Source organism: Callorhinus ursinus, unplaced genomic scaffold (assembly GCF_003265705.2).
Source record: "Callorhinus ursinus isolate GAN/ISIS: 27379988/994484 unplaced genomic scaffold, GSC_fseal_2.0 scaffold31, whole genome shotgun sequence".
In the NCBI taxonomy this organism is placed as follows: domain Eukaryota; kingdom Metazoa; phylum Chordata; class Mammalia; order Carnivora; family Otariidae; genus Callorhinus; species Callorhinus ursinus.
This window is the reverse complement of record NW_027397093.1, coordinates 571631-599208: the sequence shown is the minus strand read 5'-3', so window position 1 is coordinate 599208 and position 27578 is coordinate 571631. Positions and strand designations below refer to the sequence as shown.

The 27578-nt window shown below is 37.0% G+C and overlaps 1 protein-coding gene across 9 annotated transcripts in view; it reads left to right on the top strand.

Annotated features, from left to right (window-relative positions):
• Positions 1-27578, top strand: part of BMPR1A (bone morphogenetic protein receptor type 1A) — a 146947-nt gene that overhangs the window by 28901 nt on the left and 90468 nt on the right. For 5 of the 9 annotated variants that reach the window (XM_073878713.1, XM_073878717.1, XM_025880812.2 and 2 more), the window contains one exon: positions 15699-15851. The exons of 3 other annotated variants lie outside the window; for them this stretch is intronic. The gene's annotated coding sequence lies outside the window, so the exon portion shown is untranslated. Of the gene's footprint in view, positions 1-15698; positions 15852-27110; positions 27133-27578 lie in introns of those variants that run through there. One more of the 9 variants, XM_073878716.1, reaches the window with a different exon arrangement.

Genomic DNA, 27578 nt, shown 5'->3' with positions numbered 1-27578 from the left:
AGCCCGACACAGGGCTTGATCCCACAACCCTGAGATCATGACCTGAGCTGAAACCAGGAGTCAGATGCTCAACCCACTGAGCCACCCAGGCACCCCTCTTTAACCCATTTTGAATTAAGTTTTGTACATGGTGGTAAGGTAAGGATCTATCTTCATTCTTTTTTATGTGGTTATCCAGTTTCCCCAGCACCGTTTGTTGAAGAGACTAGCCTTCCACCAGTGTTGAAGGTAATTTGACCATATATGTGAGGGTTTATTTCTGGGGTCTTTATTCTGATGGTCTGTATGTCTGTCTTTATACTTGTAACATACTTTTTGATTAGTGCTTCGTGATATGTTTTGAAGTCAGAAAGTGTGAGGCCTCTGGCTTTGTTCTTTCTCAAAATTGTTTTGGCTATTCAGGGTCGTTGGAGATTCCATATGAATTTTAAGATAGTTTTCTCTGTTTACGCAAAATATGCTCTTGGGGTTTTCATAAGAATTGCATTGAATCTGTAGATCGCTCTGGGCAGTTATGGACATTGTCTTTCTGTTTATTTGTGTCTTTAATTTTTCTCAGCAGTGTTTTGTAGTTTTTAGTGCACAAGTCTTTCACCTCCTTGGTTAACTTTATTCCAAAGTATTTTCTTTCCTTTTTTTTTTAATAGGCCATTATTTTTTAGTATAATGTTTCGTGTCAATTTATTATTACAAAGCATTGAAATGATCTTAAACTGAAAACATTCTCTATGTTGGTGAACCTGTAGATATACATCTTCCAAAACAACAAAATTATTTCAGCATTTTTCTTTTTTTCTTCCATTTTATTTTTTAATATTTATTTATTTTTATTAAAGTATAGTTGACACACAAAGTTACATTAGTTTCAGGTATACAACATAGTGCTTAGACAAGTTTATACATTGCGCTATGCTCACAAGTGTAGCTACCATCCGTCACTGTACAATGCTCCTACAAGACCATTGACTGTATTCCCTATGCTGTGCCTTTTATTCTTGTGATTTACTTATTCTGTAAGTGGAAGCCTGTATATCCCACTCCCCTTCACTTATTTTGCCCATTCCCCCACTCCCTATTGTAAATGGGGTTCTTTTCTTTTTTTGAATGGGTTTGTTTTCTTAATTTCCTTTTTGGATTTTTTATTGTTAGTGTACAGAAACACAACTAGTTTTTGAATGTGGATTATATATCCTATAACTTTGCTGAATGCATTTATTCTAACAGGTTTTTTTCCCCTGTGTGGAATGTGTATGGATTTCTACATATGATATCATGTCATCTGTGAACAGAGATAATTTTACTTCTTCCTTTTTGTTTTGAATGCCTTCTTTTTTCTTTCCTTGCCTAATTGCTCTGGCTGGGGCTTTTAGTAGTATGTTGAGTAGAAGTGGTGAGAGCAATCACCTGTGTGCTTTTCCTCATCTTAGAGGAAGAACTTTCAGTTTTCATCATTGAGTATGATGTTTTCATATATGACCTTATTATGTTGAAGTAATACTTTCTAGTTTGTTGAGTGTTTTATATGGAAGGTTGTTGAATTCTGTCAAATGATTTATCTGTACCAGTTGAGATGATCATGTGATTTTTGTTCTTCCTTGTGTTAACGTAGTATATTACATTTATTGCTTTTCTTACACTGAACAATTCTTGCATCTCAAGGATAAATCCCATTTGGTCATGGTGTGTAATATTTTAAATGTGCAGTTGAACTCAGTTTGCTAGTATTTTGCTGAGGAATTTTGCATCTATATTTATCAGGGATATTGGTCTAAAGTTTTCTAATAGTATCTTTGTCTGGCTCTGGTATCAGAGGTCATAAAATGAGTTTGGAAGTGTTCTTCCTCTTTAGTTTTTTGGAAGACTTTGAGAAGGATTGGCATTAATTCTTTAAATTAATTCTTCAAATGTATAAAAGTCTCCAGTGAAACCATTTGGTCTTGGGCTGTTCTTTGTTGGAAGATTTTTGATGAGTGATTCAGTCTCTGTACTAGTTACAGGTCTGCTTAGGTTTTCTTTTTCTCATGATTTATGGTAGGTTGTATGTTTCTAGGAATTTATTCATTTCTTCTAGGCAATCCAAATTGTTGATGTATAATTATTCATCATAGTCTCTTAAATCTTTTTTATTTCTGTGACATCAGTTGTAATGTCTCCTCTTTCTGATTTTAGTTATTTGAGCCTTCTCTCTTAGTCCTTCTGAGGTCTGTAAATTTTGTTGATCTTTTCAGAGAATAAAGTTTTTTATTAATTTTTTCTATTGTTCTTCTGTCCTTTATTTTATTTCTGCTGTAATCATTTTCGGTTTCTTCCTTACAACTTTTGAGGTTAGTTTTTCTTTTTTTGGTTCTTTGAGGTGTAAAGTTAGATTGTTGACTTCAGACTCTCTCTTTATTAATTGTAGGCATTTACTACTGTAAACTTCCCCCAAGAACTGCTTTTGCTGCATCCCATAAGTTTTGGTATGTTGTGTTTTTGTTTTCATTTGTCTCAAGATATTTTCTAATTTACCTTAGTTCTTCTTTGACCCATTAGTTGTTGAAGAGTGTGTTGTTTAATTTTCACATATTTGTGAATTTTCCAGTTTTCCTACACTTGATTTCTAGTTTCATTCCTTTGTGGTTGGAAAAGATACTTGGTATGATTTCAGTATTCTTAACTTTGTCAAGACTTGTTTTGTGGTCTAACATGTGATCTGTCTTGGAGTATGTTCCATGTGTGGTTAAGAATGTGTGTTTGGGGGCGCCTGGGTGGCTCATTCGGTTAAGCGGCTGCCTTTAGCTCAGGTCATGATCCCAGGGTCCTGGGATCGAGCCCCACATCGAGCCCCACATCGGGCTCCCTGCTCAGCGGGGAGCCTGCTTCTCCCTCTCCCACCCCCCCCCACTTGTGTTCCCTCTCTCACTGTGTCTCTCTCTGTCAAATAAATAAAATCTTTTTTTAAAAAAAAGAATGTGTGTTTGGCTGCTGTTGGGTGGAGTGTTCTGTGTATGTCTGTTAGGGCTGTTTGGTCCAAAGTGGTGTTCAAATCCTGTTTTCTTATCTTCTGTCTGCTTCTATCTGTTATTGAAAGTGGGATATTGAAATCTACTATTGTTGTGTTACTGTTTATTTCTCCCTTCAATTCAGTGTTTGCTTTTCATTTGGGTGCTTTGATTGTACACTTGCACTTTTGCTGCATCAAGTGGCTGGAGAATTACTTTTGCTGATTGGTCTTACTTCCAGTTAATGACTATCAAGTCAGATGAGCCCTTCATGTTGCTCAACAGTAGTCCATTTACTCTGCTAGTCTGACCTAGCTGTTCATTTAAACCTCTTCCTCCTCAGACCTCTGACATTACCTTCAGCAGTCTTTACTCTCAGTACACAAATTTACTTTTTATCTCACTGAGAAAGTAGATGCCTTAAGAAGATACACCATATATTCTGCCTTCCCTCTATCTTAAGGAATGAACTGACCATCCTGGTAGCAAGGGCCGCGCCCCGCACTGTGCTGCATCTAATTCCATCTCCTCTCATCCTAAACACAACCTCTCTTAACTCGACTTTCCCTTCTGTTGCTCTATCCCCCCTCTTTTTTTTTTTTCAAAAGATGTATTTATACTTTGTTCCTAGTTTTTTCCTCCTCTTATCTTTTGAGTCTGCCCCGTTTAATTAGGCTCTCCCTCCCAGCACCTGCCTAAACTGCTCTTGTGAAGGTTACCCATGACTCTTCCTTTCTTACTCTTGAATTATTTAATCTGTTAACTGTACTTGACACAGGTGGTCCCTTATTCTCTCCCCACAGAAACACTCTCTTCACTTGGCTTCCAGGACTGGTCTTTGTTTCCCTCTCAGTCTTGTTTCTCCTGGAGTGCCTCCAGGACCTGTCCTTTGACCTTGCCACATTCGTTCCCTTGATCTGATCCGACCTCCAGGCTTTGAAACGATCTGTGGTTTTGTTTTTTTTTTTAAAGATTTTATTTATTTGAGAGAGAGAGAGAGCACATGAGAGGGGGGAGGGTCAGAGGGAGAAGCAGACTCCCCGCTGAGCAGGGAGCCCGATGTGGGACTCGATCCCGGGACTCCAGGATCATGACCTGAGCCGAAGGCAGTCGCTTAACCAACTGAGCCACCCAGGCGCCCAAACGATCTGTGTTTTGATGATGCCCAACTTTTAATCGCCAGCCTGAACCCCTCCTAAGCAATATGGATTTATACTTTGCTTGGATGTCTAATGGGCAACTGATGTGTCGCTTTTCCTAAAAGGAACTTAACCATTCTTTCCCTCAGTAACTTAGTGTGTCATGCTTAGAATGTTCTCCCCTTGTCCGAGAATAATTTAAAATTGAGAACAAAACTATTTTCTTCTACTTTAAATACCTTATTTATCTACATTTTATTTTTGGTTTAAAGAGTGAGATAAGGCTCTTTTTTTTTCTTTGAAGCCAGCCAGCCAGCCAGTTTTTCAGCACTATTGAATAATCAGTGTTTACCTGGTTGACATGTCATCACTATGACTCTGCAAATGATATCAGAGTTAAAAGTTACACATAACAATACCACTTAATGTTTGCAGTATAGATTTCACACTCTTTATTTATTTATTTGACGGAGAGAGATATAGCAAGAGAAGGGACACAAGCAGGGGGAGTGGGAGAAGGAGAAGCAGGCTTCCCGCCGAGCAGGGAGCCCTATGTGGAGCTTGATCCCAGGACCCTGGGATCATGACCTGAGCTGAAGGCAGACGCTTAACGACTGAGCCACCCAGGCGCCCCTAGATTTCACACTCTTTTAAAACATATCTTATCTCAGTTCAGACCACACCACATATTAGTAGGTTAAAAAATGGAATAATTAAGCAAATTGTATAAGAGTACAGGAATAATTCCATTTTAAATTTAGCACCAGGAACAACACACCAGTGGAGAAAAGGGCCGCTAATTAATCCTTGGGTACTTGAAAAATAATGAACTTTTACACAATAAAAACCAATAAAATGTGAAATGGAAGGCAACACCGGGGTATGAAATATACAACAACAGATGGAAAGTTTTAATCCAAAATGTTCAGATTTATTAGGTAAGTACTTAGATTAGGATTCAAAAGTGGTGAACAGTTAGTTAACATGGGCAGAAATATTTAGTAAATTATCACGTGTGAAAATACTGTCTGTGCTTAATTCCAATTAAAGTAAAGTCATGGGAAATGAAATCACCCCAGGGTTACACTACAAACCTATGAAACTGTCAGTTATGTGATAAGAGGAAATAGATAGCATATCTGTTTGCCAGTATGGTAATTTGGACCAGTCTCAGGGGAAAGGAACTTGACTAAGCATACATTTTATGGGAAAGAGAAGTGGTGTACCATGGAGCTGAGGGTTTGACCGTAACATTTCTGTTCAGCAATGCCATACTGTGTGCCTAGCCTAGTAGAGTTTGTTTCAAGGGAGCCTAGGCATAAAGTGAGTAAACTAGTAGACTCAAGGTAGGATTTGTTAGTGCTTTTTTGTTATTACTCTTGCATTAATAAAATAAGATTAAGAAAAATTCCATTCCATTAATTCGTGCTTTGGACCAAATATGTTTCATGTAAAATGGAATAGAGGTGAATTTTTCTTTTCTTTTTTTGGGGGGTGGGCAGAGGAAGAGGGGGAGAGAGAGAGAGAGAGAGAGACTCTTAAGCAGGCTCCATGCCCAGCACGGAGCCCAGGGCTTGATCTCACAACCCTGAGATCATGACCTGAGCCAAAGAGTCAGACACTTAACCCACTGAGCCACCCAGGTCCCCCAGAAGTGAATTTTTCTATTTGGCTGAGTGGTATAGGGTGAAAAACCTGTAGACTTCCTCTTATCACTAGATTCATCCTAAGCCCCATTTTATTTCATTATTTACACAATTGAAATATGAAAAAATTATCCCACAAATGATAACTTTTCCCCCCAGAATTGAGGCAGTAGTGTAGCACAATGCTCAAGTGGAGACACAAACTCCTGGAGGTATACAAGCACATGGATAGTTTTAAGTGGATCAGTGTCCAGACCTTAAACTTCTGCATGTGCTCTTTCTTAAAATTGATCTTCCTGTGAACCAGTCTTTCAGGCAGTTACTTCTTTCCCACATTCCTCTCCACTGTTGTCCTTCTTCATTTTACAAAAGAATGGCATAATGCTTCCTCTGTCCCTGCTTTTACCATGAGGCATTTGCCCTATGGTGGAAGTACTTCAGGGGAGAAAAGGATCTCAAGATAATTCTAAGACAGTAAGACAGTGGTGCTGGACAACTGGATATTCAATTGCAAAAGAAGGGAGTTGGATCCCTACCTCATATCATATGTAAAAATTAACTCAAAGTAAGTCGAAGACTTGAATGTAAGAGCTAAACTATAAAACTCTCAGAAGAATACTTAGGTGTAAATCTTTGTGGTCTTGGATTAGGCAGTGGTTTCTTAGATATGACAGCAGAAATATAAGCAATCAATAGAAAAATGGATAGATTGGACTTCATCAAAATTAAACACCTGCGTACATCAAAGGACACTGTCAAAAGAGTGAGAAGACAACCGCAGAATAGGTGAAAATATTTGCAAATCATATGTCTGATAAGTGACTTGTGTCCAGAATATGAAAAGAACACTTATAACTAACAAAAAAATGCCTTGAATTTTAAAAGGGGCAAAGGATTTGAATAGATGTTTCTTCAAAGAAGATGTACAAATGGCTAGTAAGATAGATCGAATGATAGATCGATGTTTAATATCATTAGTCATCAGAGAAATGCAAATCAAAACTACAGTGAGATACTTCACACCCATTAATAGGATGGTGAGAATAAAAAAAAAGTTAATAAGTGTTGGTAAGGATGTGGACAAATGGGAATACTCCTACTGCTTGTGGGGATGTGAAATGATGCTGCTGCTTAGGGAAATCAATCTGCTGTTTCTCAAAAGGTTAGACATAGAATTACTATAAGATCCAGCAGTTCCATTCTTAGGTATATACCTGAGAGAATTAGAAATGTTTGTTGACACAAAAACTTGCACATAAAAGTTCATAGTAGCATTATTCAAAATAGCCAAGAAGAGGAAACGACCCAATGTCTGCCAATTGATAAATAGGTAAAATGTGGTTTATCTGTGCAGTGGAATACTCGTCCATGAAAGGAAGTGAACTACTGACTCATGCTACCTCCTGGATTAACCTCAAAGTATTATGCTAAGTGAAAGAAGCCAGGCACAAAGGACCAAATATTGTGTGATTCCATTTATATGAAATGTCCAGAATAGGCAAGTTCATAGACATAGACAGAAAATGGCTTAGTGAACTAGGTAGAGAGGGAGTTGTGTGTGCTTGTTAATAATGGTCATAAGATTCTTTTTTAGGGTAATGAAAATGTTCTGGAATTAAATAGTGGTGATGGTTGTACACGTTTGTGAATATGCTGATAGCCACTGAATTGAACATTTTAAAATATTTTTTTTAATTTTACTTATTTATTTGAGAGAGAGAGAGTGAGAGAGAGCACAAGATGGGGGAAGGTCAGAGGGAGAAGCAGACTCCCTGCTGAGCAGGGAGCCCGCCCAATGCGGGACTTGATCCTAGGACTCCAGGATCATGACCTAAGCCAAAGGCAGTTGCTTAACCAATTGAGCCACCCAGGTACCCCTGAATTGAACACTTGAAAAGAGTGAATTTTATGGTATGTTAAATATATCTCCAAAAACTAAACAAAACCTCAGGGATCACTAAAGTGGCAATTGCAAATGTTGGTGTTAGCATTGAGAAAGTAAATAGCTTTAATTTTTGGGGAGTAAATCCATTAATGGCTTCCAATTTTTTGCTTCCAGTGAAATTGAAGGATTTTTCAATTCCAGTTTTCAGAAATAATCAGCTGCTAAATCATTGAAAACATTTTTGATGGTAAATCACTATGGGATTTTTCAGCAAATAACTCAGAAGGAATTTTAAAACTTATGTGACTACTGACAAAATACCTTCTGTTCCCATTCACCTATTTATATGAACATAATTTCTCCATGCTTTCTTTTAAAAAATGAAAAAACGGGGGTGCCTGTTTTGCTCGGTTGGTTAAACGTTGGCCTTAGGCTCGGGTCATGATCCCAGGGTCCTGAGATCCAGCACTGGATCAGACTCCCTGCAGGGAGTCTGCTTCTCCCTCTGCCCTTCCCCCTGCTCGCTCGCTCTCTCTCTCTCAAATAAATAAATAAAATCTTAAAAAACAACAAGAATATGCTGAATCGTCTAATTTTAGCAATAATTATTCAAACAGATGAATGAACTGAGTGAAAAAAGAAAGGCCCATCTAATTAACATTTCTGGTAAAATTTTTACCTTTAATGTTGTTAATTTCTTATCAAATCTGTAAAATGTTTGTCATTTAAATCCATTGTGTATCCTAATAGTAATGATAATTGAATTCCAAGTAATTTTTTAAGCACTTAGAAGCTTATTTATGGTCAAAGGAAAATTTTTTGTGATACAACACACACACACACACACACACACACACACACACACACACGCACACACAGGAATATTATGCAGTCATCAAAAATGAAATCTTGCCATTTGCAACGATGTGAATGGAACTAGAGGGAATTATGCTAAGTGAAATAAGTCAATCAGAGAAAAGACAATTATCATATGATCTTGCTGATATATGGAATTTGAGAATCAAGGCAGAGGATCATGGGGGAAGAGAGGAAAAATTGAAACGGGACAAAACCAGAGAGGGAGACAAACCATAAGAGACTTTTAACCTCAGGAAACAAACTGAGGGTTGCTGGAGTGGAGGGGGGTGGGAGGGATGGGGTGGCTGGGTGATGGATACTGGGGAGGGTATGTGCTATGGTGAGTGCTGTGAATTGTGTAAGACTGATGAATCACAGACCTGTACCCCTGAAACAAATAATACATTATATGTTAATAAAAAAAAAGAAGAAAAAAATTTCCATTTAAACTGAGACATGTATGACTGAATGATTGATTAATTAATAGCCTTTCTAGATATAACATTGGGCCGGAATGTCATTAGCAGCACACCTAGTTGTGTAGTGATGGATACCTGTACTTTTTTTTTTTTTTAAAGATTTTATTTATTTATTTATTTGAGAGAGAGAGAATGAGAGACAGAGAGCACGAGAGGGAAGAGGGTCAGAGGGAGAAGCAGACTCCCTGCCGAGCAGGAAGCCCGATGTGGGACTCGATCCCGGGACTCCAGGATCATGACCTGAGCCGAAGGCAGTCGCTTAACCAACTGAGCCACCCAGGCGCCCGATACCTGTACTTTTATTTCATCTGTATGCAGGATAGGATTTCTGCTGACACATCTGCTCATTGGCAGATTGTTTTTTAGTATTGTAAGATTTTAAAAAACAAAGTAGTCAATTGTCTTAGTGTGTAGGCTGCTGTTACAAGATACCATAAAGTGAGTGGGTTATAAACAGACATTTATTTCTCACATTTTGGAGGGATACAGGCATTCAGTCTATAGCAGTCAGTTTTATAGTACAATTGGTATATTAGTTTTCTGTTGCTGCTGTAATAATTACCACTTAGTGGTTTACTTAGTGGTTTAAATAGCACAGATTTATTATGTTACAGCTCTGCAGCTCAAAAGTCCAACACAGGTCTCGCCAGGCTAAAATCAAGGTATCTGCAGGACTGTGTTCCTTTTTGGAGGCTCCTGGGGAGAATCTGATTCTTTGTCTTTTCCAGCTTCCAGAGGCCAACCACAATCCTTGGTTCATGGCCTCCTGCCTCCTCATCTTTTAAGCCAACGTGGTCTCTCATCTTTCTGACCCACCGTCATCTGTTTCTTTCAAACCATAGCTGGGAAAGGTTCTCTGCTTTTAAGGACCACGATTCGATTGAGACCAACAGGATAATCTTATCTCAGTTTCCTGTACCCTTGATCACATCTGCTAAAGTCCCTTGCATAAAAGATAACATTCACAGGTTCCAAGGGTGTTAGGACTTGGATGTCTTTGAGGGGACCATGATTCTACTACAGTTGGCTTTTTTGTTGGTTACATTGATTAAACTGTTTTATCTATTTTGATAGGTGTAAGGATTACAGTTAAGTATATCAGTATTGTGACCTTAGCAAGGTATTTACTTCTGAGCCTGTTTCCTCTCTGGTGAAAAGGGGGTAATAATGCTTACTGGTATGTACTGAAATAGAAATAGTTTGGGGCTATCGACTGGAGTTAAGAGACTTCCACCAACCTTTTTGTGACTGTCTCAACTAAGCAAATTCGTGACCACCTAACTCACAAGGTTGTTGTGAGGATCAAATAATGTCATGAATGTAGAAGTGCTTTGAGATATATAAAAGTCAGATAAAATTTTGGTGGTATTTTAGGATACCTTTAAACATTTTGACAGTGGTGAGAATGTTCAGTACATCCTTTGATACCTGGCTAGCAGATTTTCTTTTTCAGGTTTTTATTCTCCAGATTTTCAAACTGACTTGTCTCCTTTATTAAATTAGGGTAAATGAAGAGATAATATTAAAATTAAAAGCATATATAACTTGCATGATTCTTTTAGACAGAAAGATTTTAAATTCAAATTTATCCAGATTACTTGTATTCTTAATTATTTTTTCTCCTGGAAACTTCTTTGGAGCTAATGACTGTCTTTGTTGTAGAAGCAAAATAAATACTAATTCCACCTTGTATTAATAAGACTAATTGTTCTTAAAACTTGAGCTGCATTTTTTAATCTTGTGTTGTGGGCTTTCACGTAGCAAAAATAGTCTTCATTTATAATTGGCTTGTCTGGATGTTTGACAAATTGTTCTTAAAACCTGCGTTGTGGGCCTTCACGTAGCAAAAATAGTCTTCATTTTTAATTGGCTTGTCTGTATACTCAATGTTTGACACAAAAATATCACTGTAAAGGAAAACCCATTTTTAAAAAAGTGATTTGATTTCTTATTTTTTTCCCTTACGCTGTACTAGTGAGTAGATGTTTTTCCCCTAAGCAGCACAAAGATGCCATTTTGAGAGGTTAAATTACTTTCTAAATGTTGCTGTGAAGGAGGAGAGAAGGAAAAGAGATCAGGTTACACATTCTTTGTTCCAGAGCCTACCACTGCACTTCAAGTCGAGAGCCGCACTGGTAAAGCTAGGATCGCTTTTGCAGCAGTTATCTTCAACCCTGCCCCCACTTAGGGAGCTGCAGACTTAGATATTTTCTCTGACAGGGCTCCAAAAGAGAGCCATTTTAACTTAAATATTTGTAAAAGTCACTATTTTTTCTATTAAAGGCTTTACTTTTATATAGCTTAGCTTCCAAGTAAGCCTAAAGATTATTTCTTTGTATATTCAGAGGTATTTTTAAAAAAGATACTTTCTTTGAAAGGCCTACAAGATATATTTTTATATTGCAGTTAAATGTAAATTTAAATCATATTAATATTGAGTTAAATTTAGAGAGTATTTTAAATTGTATTTTGAGGGGAAAAATAGCTTTCTTGGCACAAAATGGCATGAATTGGACTGTTTGTGTGTTTTTGAAATATGGTGGTAAAAAGTCCCCAAAGCAGTTACAATATTTCTTTTGTTCTGTATCCTTGCTGCTCTTAGATTAATGAAGACTTTAAAAAGATTGTTCACATAAAAACTGTCATAAAAATCCCAGTGCCATATACTGAATGTTAACTTGATTTATGTTGTAATTTTTCCCAGTTTAGTTTTAGTAAGAATATAAACTTTTTTTTTTAAACCTTCAAGGAATCATTTAAAAAATGGTTATTAAAATTTGAATGTGCATGTTTCCCCTGCTATCTGAAAATAGAGTGTTCCTGTGAGACCTGTCCTGGTAAAAACCAAAATGGCATGAAGTGAAGAAGCAGCTACCATTAATTTATATGGGAAATTTTTCGAGCATTCCCAGACCCCAAGAATAACTTCTCTTAGGTTTTTCTGGTACCTTAGGACATATCTTGCTAATGAATGCACAAAATAAATCAAGATAAAGCGCAAGTCTACCCACACTGTTCCAAACGCCAGGGACCTTGCTGCTGAGATGTTGGGTGCAGTTCCTGGAGAAGGAGCTTGGTGGCGCCACTCTAGCTGCTGCATGCGCACTCTTTCTCTAATGGCTCGCTGCGAAACAAACTGAACGCTGTGTTTGCTTTTTGCCTTTTACATAAAAGCGAAAATCCTCTCTGGATGTCTTTTGGTTAGTGAAAATAGGTACTCATGTAGGTCTTTCCAAAAAGGGAAGTAGCCTAGTTTGAACTTCAAAAAATGGGGGATCCTTATATTTCATAAATACGTTTATATGTAACTAGTCTCATTTCTGAGGGTTTAAGAAGCTTAAGCATTATTTGTAAACTACTTATACCTCTTCTAAACATTATCAGCCCAATAAAAAGTATTGCGTTTCCTCCCTCATTTCTAGGTCATTTTAAGTATTAGTAATGTTCATCGATTTGCTTAATACTCTTCTGAAGAAGGTCATTATCATCAGTAGTCAGATTATATTATAGGTAGTCACATTTGTATGTCTTTTTAGTATTTTGAGAGTAGGTGTTGTATTTTCTAAACAGACTGTTGTCTCAAGACCCCTTTTTTTTTTCCTAAAAGAGAAAAGATAACCGGTGATAAAAATTTGTGATTAGACATTGGGACTTGATCTGTTTTGTCCTGTTCATACAGGTTTTATTCTTTCTAGTGCATGATTTAGTTCTAATTTCTTCTTCTTTTCTTTCTTTTTTTTGCTCACCAATAATGATACTGGATTTAGCTTTCTATGTTGTGCCCCTAATTTTGTAGTCTTATCTCTGCTTCTCTGTTAATCGCTCCTCCCTCTTGTCTGATAAGTCCGAGACTTCTTGATAGGCAGAGCCTTTCTCTTACCTTCTCCGTGAAGCTTTAGTTTCAGCTGGGCTCCTGGGCATTTCTTCCTTTTCTCTGCTTCGATAGGGCTTCTAATGCCAGTTTGTACTGTTCATTTTCTTTCTGTTTGTTTCCTGTCTCTAATTTGATTTAAAATAATTATACTAGCCACCATTTGTGTACATACAGTATGCCAAATATTGTGCCGTTTTGGGGGAGGATCTTTTAAAATAACCTGGTAAAGTAGGTATTAGCTTACAAGGAAAGTGAAAGCCAGCCACACTGTGCTGGAAGCCTGGTTACATGACTTTCTGTCTGGCTTCTATTACATCATATATATGGAGTACCTAAATGTATTAGATTTTTTTTTAAGGATTTTATTTATTTATTTGACAGATAGCAAGAGCAGGAACACAAGCAGGGAGAGTGGGAGAGGGAGAAGCAGGCTTCCTGCTGAGCAGGGAGCCCCATGTGGGACTTGATCCCAGGAATCTGGGATCATGACCTGAGCCGAAGGCAGACACTTAACGACTGAGCCACCCAGGCACCCTTAGATTTTTTTTTTAAGATTTTATTTATTTATTTGACAGAGCGAGAGAGCACAAGCAGGGGGACCAGCAGAGGGAGAGGAGAAGCAGGCTCCCTGCTGAGCAGGAAGTCCAACCCTGGGCTCCATCCCAGGACTCCGAGATCATGACTTGAGCGAAGGCAGATGCTTAACCGACTGAGCCACCCAGTCACTCCTAAATGTATTAGATTTTAAATAAATATGGGATGATAAGATGACTCCTGTTTTGGTTCACTTGTCCTTTTTGTTTTTTTAAGATATTTTTATTTATTTGACAGAGAGAGACACAACGAGAGAGGGAACACAAGCAGGGGGAGTGGGAGAGGGAGAAACAGGCTTCCCACTGAGCAGGGAGCCCGATGTGGGGCTTGATCCCAGGACCCTGGGACCATGACCTGAGCTGAAGGCAGATGCTGAATGACTTAGCCACCCAAGTGCACCTGTTCACTTGTCCTTTTAAAGGCAGTTTTTGGAAGGGGCAAGAAAAGCTGAGTTTGTGAGGATTTGTGAATTTTTCATGCTTCAAGTCACATGATATTTTCAGGACCACGTGGACCTTTCTTTTGAACTTCATGTGTCTAAGTGTGGACCTTGTTCCAAAAAGATTGTCATGTGGTTCCCTATATAACTAACAAAGTTATGACTGAATGAAGTCATAACTGAATGAAACAAGGAAGATGTTTAAAAGTGACTGGTGAGAATAGAGTACACTCCGTAGGATGTTACTTGAACCATTAAGTATATATATATATAAATTAGATGCAGGTAAGCCTTGGAAAAAATAGGAAAACGCAGCTAAATCTCATGAGAGATCTTTTTTTTTAGAAAAATTTTTTAAAAATATTTATTTATTTATTTATTTGACAGAGAGAGAGAGAGACAGTGAGAGGGGGAACACAAGCAGGGGGAGTGGGAGAAGGAGAAGCAGGCCTCCCACTGAGCAGGGAGCCTGATGCCGGGCTGGATCCCAGGACCCTGGGATCATGACCCGAGCCAAAGGCAGACGCTTAACGACTGGGCCACCCAGGCACCCCTTGAGAGATGTTTAATGTATTTATATTTATATGTATTTATTGTATTTGAACAGTTTGTACATTTGTTTTTTATTATTTTGACATAAAATCGTTAATTGCTAGTGATATTTGAGACATTTTGGACACATTTTCTTAAGCATATTTTAAAAGTTTTTATATTTTTTCCTTATATTAGGTGCCATATTTTTACTGGAAGACTATGACCAGTTTTAGTGCTTTGCTGCTTTTGTACTTTCCTAACCCATGTTATTCTTATGTTTTTTCAAAAACCAAGTAATTGACCCATCTATCCTAATTTCCATATACTTAAAAAATTAACATTACGGTTTTGTTTACATGGTTTCAATACAAGTTGCATTTTAACCATTTCCACATTATTTGATAAATGTTACTGGTTTTGTCTGTTTTTAATTTTTATAAATATATAATGTGTGTCATATTTAAATGTTCGTTGAGCCGTGGACTTAAATGCTGATAAATGTTTTGCTTTTCAAAATACTGAAGTTCATTATTTATGTGTGTGTGTCTTGTAGGGGAGTGAGTGGCTTTGAAGACATCAGAATTGAATTTAAAGAAACTTATGCTAGGATATATAAAATATAAATAGAATCGGGTATTTGTAGAGATTTAATGTAATCCTTCAGACTGTATGTTTTTTAAAGGAGCCACTTCACAGGAAGGAGCAGTTTGTCTTTTTACTTCCCTGATTATATTGAGATTCTGCCCAATGATTACTTAGACTTGCCCAACTTTATGAAAGCTATCATAGCACCCCATTTTAAGTTTCCTTGGTGGCACTTACCATGACTGTAATTAAATTGTTACTTGTATGGACATTTCTTTAAGATCTGTTTCCCTTTCTAGAAACTGTGAGCTCCAAGGGAGTAGGGAACCGTACTTAGTTCTGTGTTACAGGGCCTTGCACTCGGCCTTGCCCAGCACACATGCTCAGTAATTTCTTGGTGACAGCGGCCTGTGCTCTTTTTGTGCTCCTCTTTAATTAATGAAAAGATTCGTTTTTTTGTAAAATGGTCAGTGTTTTTAGAGGCCCTAGAAAAGAAACATGAACCAAAAGAAGAGCTGACTTCAATTTTACTTGTCTTGAAAATAACTATGATTCTTTCAGTGACTGGAAGATCAGTGGACCTAAGGAATTTAGGGAGTTGAAATGAAGGTTTAGCTGTTTTTTCAAAGGATATCATCCTTCAATACTTTCACTTTGCATTTTTGTTATTGTGATTTATTTAAGGTGGTTGTAATTCTTGATTGATGATACCTGTCAAAAAAGCAAGCCTAACCAACCATTTCGTCTGGATTCTGAGGGCAGAGAAACAAAAACTGGGCACTTCGTGAACTATTGCAAATCGTCTGTAAAATGAGATAATAAAATCTACTTTACAAGGTAATTTTGGCTTTAATGAAATACCAAAGTGTGAAAATGCTTAGTAATGTGCCTGGCCCACTGTAGGTGCTCTATAAATGCTAATTGTCGTACTTTTGTAGATGAAAACGTCTCAAGAACAAGTGTAAATTTAAAGGTGAATTTCATTCCAACCCCAAACTAGTATCAAAATGCAAATATGGTATATTACTTTAAAAAAGAGAAATGTTTAATGGCACTTGGTGATGGTGGTAGGTCATTTAACCTCACTTTGAATCTCTGAATGAGTATTTTAAAGAAAGACTAGTGGGGGCACTTGGGTGGTTCAGTCGGTTAAATGTCTGCCTTCGGCTCAAGTCATGATCCCAGGGTTCTGGGATGGAGCCCCACGTCGGGCTCCCTGCTCAGCGGGGAGCCTGCTTCTCCCTCTCCCTCTGCCCTTCACCCCGCCCCCACTTGTGCTCTCTCTCACACTCTCTCTCAAATAAATAAATAATAAATAAATAAAATCTTAAGAAAAAAAGGACAGACTTGTGATATCCCTTCTTGGAAGGAAGAATGACCTAAAATCAAGAAAAAAGTGAAAAAAAAAGTAAGCAGACCCATTATGATCCCTTAACCTAGAGGTTGTAAACCAATGGCATGTCAGCTCGATTTGGCCTGCAGGCATTTTATTTTTGGTTTATACTGTATTTTTCTAATTAGTTGCAAACAATTAAAAATTGGGAGATTATACAAAAAGAAAATCCAGATTTTTTCTCATCTTGAAAAACTGGATGATAGGTGGCACAGGTCTTTTGTTCCCCAGTTAACAGCAGTCGGGCGAGCTAAGTAGAGGGTACTCTGATCTCTGGCATTCCCTGATGTCTCCCCAGTACTAAACTGACTGCTGATATCTCTGTCAAAAGGGAGAAACCTAAGATAGAGCCGCTTGTGTTTTAGGAAAAAATGTATAATTCTTTGTGAAAATAAAGAACATTTTTACATGTGTCTATCAAAAGACCACGGTTTAGGACTTAATTTATAGTAAGAACTATGATTAACACAGTATGTGAAAAAGATGTGTAATGAAAAACTTTACTACAAACGAGCTCGAACATCAGCAGGAATTTTTTAAAAATGAGAATGAGGGGGGCACCTGGGTGGTTCAGTTGGTTAAGCATCTGCCTTCGGTTCAGGTCATGATCCCAGGGTCCTGGGATCGAGTCCTGCATCAGGCTCCCGGCTCAGCGGGAGGCCTGCTTCTCCCTCTCCCACTCCCCCTGCTTGTGTTCCCTCTCTCACGCTGTGTCTCTCTCTTGTCAAATAAATGAATAAAATCTTAAAAAAAAATAAATAAAAAATGAGAATTAAATAAAGTTAGTGATGCTGCTGTGAGAAAAAAGTCATGCATATATACGAAGAGAAATTTCCTGGACGTAAAATCCCTTACATATGTTGAAGTTACTTAAGAGTGTGTAGAGAACAAAGAAATTAATGTTTTGAACACCAGTAATTCATAAATGAGTCTGTATGAATATATTGTTGCTTAAGAATTAAAAATACGACCAAGAGGGGCATCTGGGTGGCTTAGTTGGTTAAGCATCTGACTCTTGATTCTGATTGAGCCCTGCATCAGGCTCTGCGCTGGGCATGGAGCCTGCCTAAGCTTTTCCTCGCCCTCGCCCCACCTCCCCAGTATGACAAGGAAATTTATAGGGCAGCTTGTTCAAAAATGCCAAATTCTTTTTGTTGAGGTCGATATAAGCACAGAGATAAATATCGCCACATTAGCTCTATTTGTTTGTGGTATCTAGGAGAATTTTCACTGTTTCTCCTCTCTGTTCTTTAGTCCTTGCCTCCTCATTGGTTTATTCCCCATCAGCGAACAATCTGAAGTAGAGACTTAGGTAACAAAGTCATCTTTCACTCTCACTGCGTAGCCGCCTGCTTCAAAGAGTTAGCTGTCTACTTGCAGTATCTCCTCTCCCTCGCTTTCCCTTAACTCACTCCAATCACTGTTCTAACTGCCCACCACCATTCATGTCTGAAAACCCATTCTTGTCGGTGTCCTTGATGGAGTTTGTGCTGCGGGGTTTTCTGCCCTCATCTTCAACGTCTCAGTACTCCTCTGAATGGAAGTCCTACCTGCTGTGATAGGACTCTACTGCCTTCCACAGCTTTTGACCTAAGTCCCAAGTGGTGGCTGAGGAACGTGCTAAATTGGCGCTGAGGGTGGACTCTTGCTGGTTTAAGCCCTTAAGCCCTGTGTAAATTCATTATTATAACAGGTTTTATATCTTATAATGCTACCTTTGGGGCTAATTTATGAAAGGACAAAAGAGGATTTGGAAAGTAAAAATAATGATGTTAAAAAGTCTGAACGACATTAGGAATACTTCTTGACATACTAGGAATACTACTGCAGATACAAACACTTGAATGACTGTGGTGTGAAGGACAGGGAGAAGAACCTAGGGATTTGACAAGAGATATCCCATTTAAATAAGTAGCGCTTGTTTTCTTTCTGCAGAGCAAACATTTGCTTATAACATAGGTGATTTAACCAGTCAGGGTGCAAGTAGCACTCAGATCCAGGGGTACTAGATTCAGGGAGAAAAACAATTTTTGTAGGTAGGTATTATTTGTTTACCTAGGATATTAATTTTAAAAAATTGATCTCTATTTTAATAACTCAGTACCAGCTTATAGGAATTAGATAATTTTTCATTCCAACTAAAGATAGCAATCACAGAAATGTGAAAAAAGGAGGTAAGTACTTTTTATTATTCAATAACCTCCTAACCATTACAGGAAAAGCCAGTTGTCAAATCAGAGTGGAAAATTGTTCTCTTTAAAGTGAAGTCAAATGGGTAGAATATAATACTGTGATCTTACTGCCCTAGCCACAACTCTAAAAGCACACCAGGATTGTAATAATGTAGGCTTATTAAGATTGCTACATAAAACAGAAAAAATTGTATTCAGTGTTATCTCCAATAACAATTTACATCAGCCTTTCCTTTATGGTTTCTAGTTTTGATGTCAAACTTAGAAATTCCTTCTGCATTGCAATATTATTTTACATTTTAACCTTTTATTTATCTGGAATTAATTTTGTTACATAAGGTAAGGATCCAACTTAAGTTTTTTCCCAAATGGTTAGCAAGTTCTCTCAACATGTTTTACTGATTTGAGATGCCACTTTTATTATATTCTGTTATTTCTGGATCTACTCTTGGTCTCCGTATAATCTGTCTCTTGATAGTAGAATCACACTGTTTATATTGATGTAGCTTTCACTATTTTTTAATACTTGGTGAGGTAAATCCTTTTTTTCCAAAAGTGTGGGGTATTCCAAAGGTTATTTTTCCACATGTCTTCAGAGTCCTTTTTTCTGATTCCTTTCAAAAGCCTGGTAACATTTATTGATTGATTTGGAGAAAACTGACATTTTTACAGTGTATAGTTTTCTAACTCATAAAATGGCATACCTTGATTTGGAGAGAACTGACATTTTTACGGTGTATAGTTTTCTAACATAAAATGGCATACCTTCTTTTATTAATCTTTTTTTTTGACTTTCAGTAAAGTTTTGAAGTATATTTTTAAGTGCCATTGTGAGATTATTTTTCCATTATATTTTGTAAACTGTTCTATTAATATACAAACAGCTAATTAATTGTTGTATACTTAAACCATTCAACCTTTAACTTTTTTTTTTTTTTTTTAGTTTTAACACTTTGTCTATTGATCCTAATGGGGGATTTAAAATATATATAATGTGATCTTTAATGATAACTTTGCTAAATCAGTTTTAATATATTGTCAATTTGGGATTTAGTTTATATTAAAAGCACATATTCTAGGGATAGTGCATTGAGTTTGGTTAATTTTTTTATATCACAGTTTTAGAGTACAGTGTTGGTGTTTGATGATATCTTCAATCTTTGGTAAACACAGTGAATACAAGTATTTGTGTTTTTTTAAACATCTTCATTTGGTGAAAACATCTCAGAAATCTGTGAAAAGTATTTTATTTTAGCATAATATTCTAATGGTGGTTTTATTGCTGTTCTAATTCTTTTTTTGTTTGTTTGTTTGTTTGTTTCTGCTTAGAATAGCAGAAAATTATTTTCTCCTGGTTCTGGAGGCTCACATCCAAAATCACGTTGTTGCCTGGGCCATGCTTTCTCTGAAGGCACTGGGGAAGGCTTTGTTCCAGACCTCTTTCCTTAACTTCTTGTAGCCTCAAGCATTCCTGGGGTTGTAGATGGCTGTTTTCTCCCTGTCTCCTTTGGACATGTCTGTGTCAAATTTCCTCTTTTTATAGGGATACCAGTCACATTGGAGTAGGGCCCACTCTAGTGACATCATTTTAATTTGATGACCTCTGCAAAGACACTCTCCAAATAAGGTCACATTCTGAGGTACTGGAGCTTAGGACTACAACACATGAACTTAATTCATTTTTGAAATTCATACTTAGAAAAGATGTAAGAATTGCATAATGAACTCCTACATATTCTTACCTAGATTTGTCAGTTTTTTTATATTTTTCCACATTTGTGTCATTCTCTCCCTCATTCCTTCACCTTCCCATACAGACACACACACACACACACACACACACACACACACACACACACACACAATTTTTCATGAACTGTTTGGGAGAGTAACAGTTGTATATATGATGGCCTTTGACCCTTTCTGCTGCAGTTTCTGTTTTCCAGAAACAAGGATATTCTCATATGTAATCATGCTTACGTTATCAAATTCAGGAAATTTAACATTGATACACTACTTTAATCTACATCTCTATTCCTGTGTCATTAGTTGTCTCAAGTAAGTTCTTATTAGATTTTTTTCCTTCTACTATAGTAGAGGTTTGAATGTGGGATCACATATTGTATTTAGTTCTCATGTCTCTTTAATTTGGAGCAGGTCCGTAGTTATCTTTTATTTTGTATGACATTAACATTTTTGAAGAATATAAGCCAGTTATTTTATGCCATATTCCACCATTTGGAGTTATCTGACGTTTTTTCATTATTGGATTTAGGTGATGCATCTCTGGCCCGAATTCTCCATAAATGATGATGTGTCCTTTCTCAGGGTATCATATTTGGAGGCATAATATGCTTGTCCTACATTGGTAATGCGAATTTTGATTGCCTGGTCAAGATGTCCATTTTCTCCATTGGTATAGTTACTGTTTTCCCCATTATAACTAATGTTTATGTTTATCTATGGGGAGATACTTGAAGACCATGCAAATTTCTTGTTTCTCATAAAGTTTCTCCATAAAATTCCATTTATTCCCTCGTAAAATATTGCTAGTGCCTCAGAATGTGCCCTTATTTGGAGATACTGTCTTTGCAGAGGTCATCAAATTAAAATGATGCTATTAGAGTGGGCCCTAATCCAGTGTGATTGGTGTCCTTATGAAAAGGGAAATTGAGGGGCACCTGGGTGGCTCAGTCATTTAAGTGTCCAACTCTTGATTTCGGCTCAAGTCATGATCTCAGGGTCTTGGGATTGAGCCCCTTGTTGGGCTCTGCACCCTCAGCAGGTAGTCTGCCTGAGGATTCTTTCCCTCTCCCTGTACCGCTCCCCCTCCCCTTGCTCTCTCTCTCTCAAATAGTTATATCTTTAAAAAAAAAAAAAAAGGAAAGTTAGGACACAGCCATGTAAAGAGACAGGGAGAAAATGGTCATCTCCAGTTAACTCACCCCTAGTGTTAACTGGAAAGAATATATAGGAACCAAGATCTGGGCATTAGGTGTTTTTATTGGTACTGGGTGTCATTGCTTCTAGTCCCTTTCAGTGAACATATTTAGGAAATACATTTTTAAATTATTAAAAAAATAATTTTAGTTTATACAAATAACCTCCAATTCTAATCCAGCCCCACAGGATTTTTTTTTCTTTTCCTCATTCCATATTCTAACTTATTAAGTTTTAAGAATTGATGTATGATGTATGTATATGGCAACATATATATAAAGTGAAATGCACAAGTTTTATCTGTACAGTCCAGTCAGTTTTGAAAAATGTATGCATTGTTGTAACCCACACCCCATCAAGATACTGATCTATAATTTTTTAAAGAATATTATTCATTATGCATAATCATTAATGTTAAGATACTTGATTCTTGATTGTGCTCATTCACAAATTCATTTGCATGTCAGTTGAACAGGCATAAGTGTAAGTGGTTTTACTGGTATTACACCAGTGAAACAGACAAAAAAAGGTCATATTCTGTGGCTTAATACAGAAATAATTATTTCTCACCTGTCATTTACATTTTATTTTGTTAGAATTGGGCTGCAGAAATATTGACATTTCTTTAAGGATTGTATCACTACATTTTTCTAAATTCCAAATTGTGAGGGTGAAGAAAACAAAATGTGCATTTCCTTAGGAGTGGGTGAAGTACATTGTGGTTTCTGGAGTTTTGCCAAGTGTTTCTTAGAACCCTTCTATCAATTGGTGGCATTGTCCACAGAAATTTATAACTTTCCTCAGCATTCTTTTTTTTTTTTTCCACTGGTGGAACAGGAATGGACAGAGTTGACTAATTTTCAGTGAGGAGACATAAGTTTGATTTAAAAAGGGTATTTTAGAGTGGAGAATCTGTTTGATTCTTTGAAAATTTTACAGCTGACTCTGTAAAGCCAGATGGGTAAGATTTTGCAGGACTAGAGAAATGACCAGAAGGGGGTGGGGGGAAAGAATTGGCAAAAATGTAATAATTATGGTAGAAGAACCAGTAGTGAGTAAAAAGCCAGCCTTTTTCCTATAGGATTCCAAAACCAAATTATCCATTAGTTAAATACTAAAAACCTAACTCTAATAGCTTTACAAATCTAATGGAAGGTGTTAGAATGGATGAGTTTTCAAAGCATGCTGAGCATAAGAAATGAAGGCAGCTCTTAATGCATCCAAGGGTTGTGAAGGTGATGATTCTTGTATCTGAGTGACTTAGCATCTGAATGAACAAATTGTTTAGATTAGGAGGAAGAATATAGCACAGTGAGTGATACACAAATAGAGGTGATTAATCATATAAAGTAATATAAAAGTTGCCAAATTAATCCACTGATGACTTAATTAGAAGTCAGTCTGCTAGTGGAAAACCCACATTTATTACATTTGATAAGGTTTGTATATGAAAAACATTTGGTTATTAATACTAACAAACTCATCTAATTCTTTCTAAAGAATGTATATGTGATCTGTTTCATAGCTCTGTATTCTTTTTCATTGATCTGTTTGTCTATTCTTTTTGCAAATACCATCCTGTCTTGATTAGTGTAACTTTATTATAAATCTTGAAGTTTGGTAACATCAGTCCAACTTTATTCATCTCCTACAATATTATGTTGACTAGTATGGCGTTTTTGCCTCTCCATATAAACTTTAGAATCAATTTGTCAGGATCCACAAAATAACTTGCCGGGCTTTTGGCTGGAATTGTATTGACTCTATAGATCAAGTAGGGAACAACTGACATCTTGACAATATTGAGTCTTGATTCATGAATATGGATTATCTTTCCATTTATTTAGTTCTTTGATTTTTTTTTTTCATCAGAGTTTTGTAGTTTTCCTCATTTGGATCCTTTACATATTTAATAGATTTGTACCTAAGTATTTCATTTTGGGGGGATGCTAATGTAAATTATGTTTTTAATTTCAAATTCCACTGTTCATTGCTGATATATAGGATAGCAATTGACTTTTGTATATTAATCTTGTATCCTGACACCTTGCTATAATCACTTATTATTCTAGGAGTTTTAGTCATTGTTACTGATTTTTTTGGGGGGGGGATTTTCTATATAGACAGTCACATCATCTGTGAACAAATACAGTTGTATTTCTTCTTTTCCAGTCTATATACCTTTTATTTCTTTTTCTTGTTTTATTCCATTGGTTAGGACTTCCAGTATGAAAAGGAGTGGTGAGAGAGGGTATTGTTGCCTTGTTCCTGATCTTAGTGGGAAAGCTTTGAGATTCTCACCATTAAGTGTGATGTTATTTAACTCTATGCAGGTTTCTGTAGATTTTTTTTTATAAAATTGAGAAAGTGCCTTTCTATTCCTAGTTTGCTGAGAATTTTTATCATGAATGGATGTTGAATATTGTCAAATACTTTTTCTGCATCTAATGATATGATCATGTGATTTTTCTTTAGTCCATTGATATGATGGATTGTATTAACTGAGTTTTCAAATTTGAGCCAGCCTTGCATAGTTAGGATAAATCCCATGTGGTTGTGGTATGTAATTCTTTTTATACATTGTTGGATAATATTCTGTTCAGGACTTTTATATATATGTTTATGAGAGATATTAGTCTAGATTTCTTGTAATGTCTTTTTGGTTTTGTATTAGACTGATGCTAACCTATAGCCTAAATTAGGAAGTAGTCCCTCTGCTTCTATCTTCTAGATAAGATTGTAGGGAATTGGTAAAATGTCTTCATGTTTGCTAGAATTCACCAGAGAACTCATCAGAACTTGGTACTTTCTGTCTTGGAGGGTTATTAATTATGATTCAGTTTCTCTAATAGATAGAGGCCTATTCAAATCATCTATTTCTTCATTTGTGCGTTTTGGAACATTGTGTCTTTCAAGGAATTGGTCTATTTCATCCAAGTTATCTAATTTATGGGCATAGAGAGGTTCATGGTATTCCCTGGGATTATTCTTTATTTTTTATTTATTTATCAGAGAGAGAGAACGCACGCATGAGGAACAGAGGGAGAGGGACAAGTAGACTCCACACTGAGAGCAAAGGCCGATGCAGGGCTTGATCTAACGACCCTGAGATCATGACCTGAGCCAGAGTCAAGAGTTGGACGCTTAACCACCTGAGCCCATGCACCCTGCCCCCTCTCACTTCTGATATTAGTAATTTGTGTCATTTCTCTTTTTATCAATTTTACTGATCTTTTCAAAGAACGAGCTTTTGGTTTCATTGATTTTTTTTTTCTGTTGATTTCCTTCTTTAGTTTTACTGTTTTCTGCTCTAATTTTTATTTTTTCTTCTCATTTGCTTACTTTGGATTTAATTTGTTTTTCTTCCTCTAGTTTTTCTTTTAGGTGGCAGCTTATGTTTTTGATTTTAGATCTTCTTTTCTAATATATACATTCAGTGCTGTCATTTTTCCTCTAAGTACTGCTTTCACTGCATCCCACACATTTTGAAAAGTTGTATTTACATTTTCATTTAGTTCAAATTATTTCTAAATTCCTCTTGAGATTTCTTCTTTGGCCTGTTTATAATTTAGAAGTGCATTGTTTAATCTCCAAATATTTGGGGATTTTCTCTCTGTTTTTTTTTTTTTCCTAGTTTAATTTCACTGTGGTCTAAGAAGAGACATTATATGAATTCTATCTTTTAAATTTGTTAAGGTATATTTTATGGCCCAGAATATGTGATCTGTGTTGGTGAATGTTCCATGTGAGCTTGAGAGCCATATGTATTCTGCCATTGTTGGATGAAGTAGTTGATAGATAACAATTATATCCAGCTTATTGATTGTGCTGTTGAATTCAACTATATTCTTACTGTTTTTTCTGCCTTCTGTATCTGTCCATTTCTGGTAGAGGGGTATTGAGGTCTCCAGCTGTAATAGTAGCTTCATCTGTTTTTCTTTGCAATTCTATCAGTTTTTGTCTCGTGCATTTTGATGCATCATTATTAGGTGCATACACGTTAAGCGTTGTGTCTTTTTGAAGAGTTGATTCCTTTATCATTATGTAATTCTCCTGTTTATCTCTGAACTCTCCTTGCTCTGAAGTCTGTGTCTGAAATTAATATAGCTGTTCCCACTTTTTTTTTTAAGATTTAATTAATTTATTTGTCAGAGCACAAGCAGGAGGAACAGCAGGCAGAGGGAGAAGCAGGCTCCCTGCTGAGCAAGGAGCCCGACGCTGGACTTGATCCCAGGAGCCCCAGATCATGACCCTAGCCAAAGGCAGATAAATGCTCAACTGACTGAACCACCCAGGCATCCCGTACTCCCGCCTTCTTTTTTTAAGTTTTTTTTTTTTTTTAAGATTTTATTTATTTATTTGACATTGAGAGAGACAGCGAGAGAGGGAACACAAGCTGGGGGAGTGGGGGAGGGAGAAGCAGACTCCCCACTGAGCAGGGAGCCTGATGTGGGGCTCAATCCTAGTACACTGGGGTCATGACCTGAGCTGAAGGCAGATGCTTAATGACTGAGCCACCCAGGTGCCCCTCCCACTTTCTTTTGATTAGTGTTAGTATGGTGTATCTTTTCTATCCATTTACTTTGTTTTTTTTTTAAAGATTTTTTTTTAAAGAATGATTTATTTATTTATTTATATTTTAATTTTATTCATTTATTTGACAGCGAGAGAGAGAGAGAACACAAGCAGGGGGGAGTGGAAGAAGGAGAAGCAGGCCTCCCACTGAGCAGGGATCCCAATGTGGGGTTCGATCCCAGGACCCTGGGATCATGACCTGAGTCGAAGGCAGACACTTAACGACTGAGCCACCCAGGTGCCCCTAAAGATTTTTTAAAGATTTTTAAAGTTTTTTTTTTTTAAGAGAGTATACAATGGGGAGGGGCAGAGGAAGAGGGAGAGAGAAATTCAAGCAGATTCCACGTGAAGCATGGAGCCCAGTGTGGGACTCGATCTCACAACCCTGAGATCAAGACCTGAGCTGAAACTAAGCGTTGGTTGCTCAACTGACTGTGCCACCCAGCACCCCTCCATCCCTTTACTTTTAATTTACATATGTCTTTATATTTATCTATAATTATCTATCTATATCTAATCTATATATTTGTCTATGTTTTGGCTCAGGTCATGATCTTGAGAGAGAGATCAAGCCCCACATATGAGATTGAGCCCTGTGTTGAGCTCTGTGCACATTGGGGGGGTCTGCTTTAGATTCTCTCCCTCTCTGTCCCTCCCTCTGCTCATGTGCATGCTCTCTCTCTCTCTCTAAAATAAAGTCTTTTAAAAAAGTGGTTTTCTTGTAGACCACATATAATTGGATCTTGTTTTTTTATTTATTCTGACACTTTTAATTTGTGTATTTAGACTTGATGTTATAGTAATATTGATGTAACTTGATTAATATTTACCATATATGTTACTGCTTTCTATTCATTGCCCATGTTCTTTGTTCCTATTTTTGTCTCTTTTTCTCTCTTTTGTGTTTTTTTAAAAAATCTTTATTATTGAAGTATAGTTGACATGCAGTGTTATATTAGTTTCAGGTGTACAACATACTGATTTGACAATTCTGTACATTACCCATTTGCTCTCCATGGTAAGTGTAAACACCACCTGTCACCATACAACGTGATTACAATATTATTGACTATATTCCCTGTGCTGCACTTTTAGTCTATGTGACTTTTTTATATTTTAAAAGATTTTATTTACTTATTTATTTATTTTTGTGAGAGAGAGCAAGCGCAAAAGCAGGAGGAGGGGCAGAGGGAGAAGCAGACTCCCTGCTGAGCAGGGAGCCTGATGCAGGACTCGACTCCAGGATCCTGCGATTATGACCTGAGCCTAAGGCAGACGCTTAACCGAGCCACCCAGGCACCCGTCTTATTTATTTTATAACTGAAAGTTTGTACATCTTAATCCCCTTCACTTATTTTACCCATCCCCCCACCTCCCTGCCCTCTGGCAACCACCAGTTTATTCTCTGTATTTATGAGTCTGTTTCTGTTTTTTTGTTTGTTTGTTTGTTTTGGGGAGATTTTT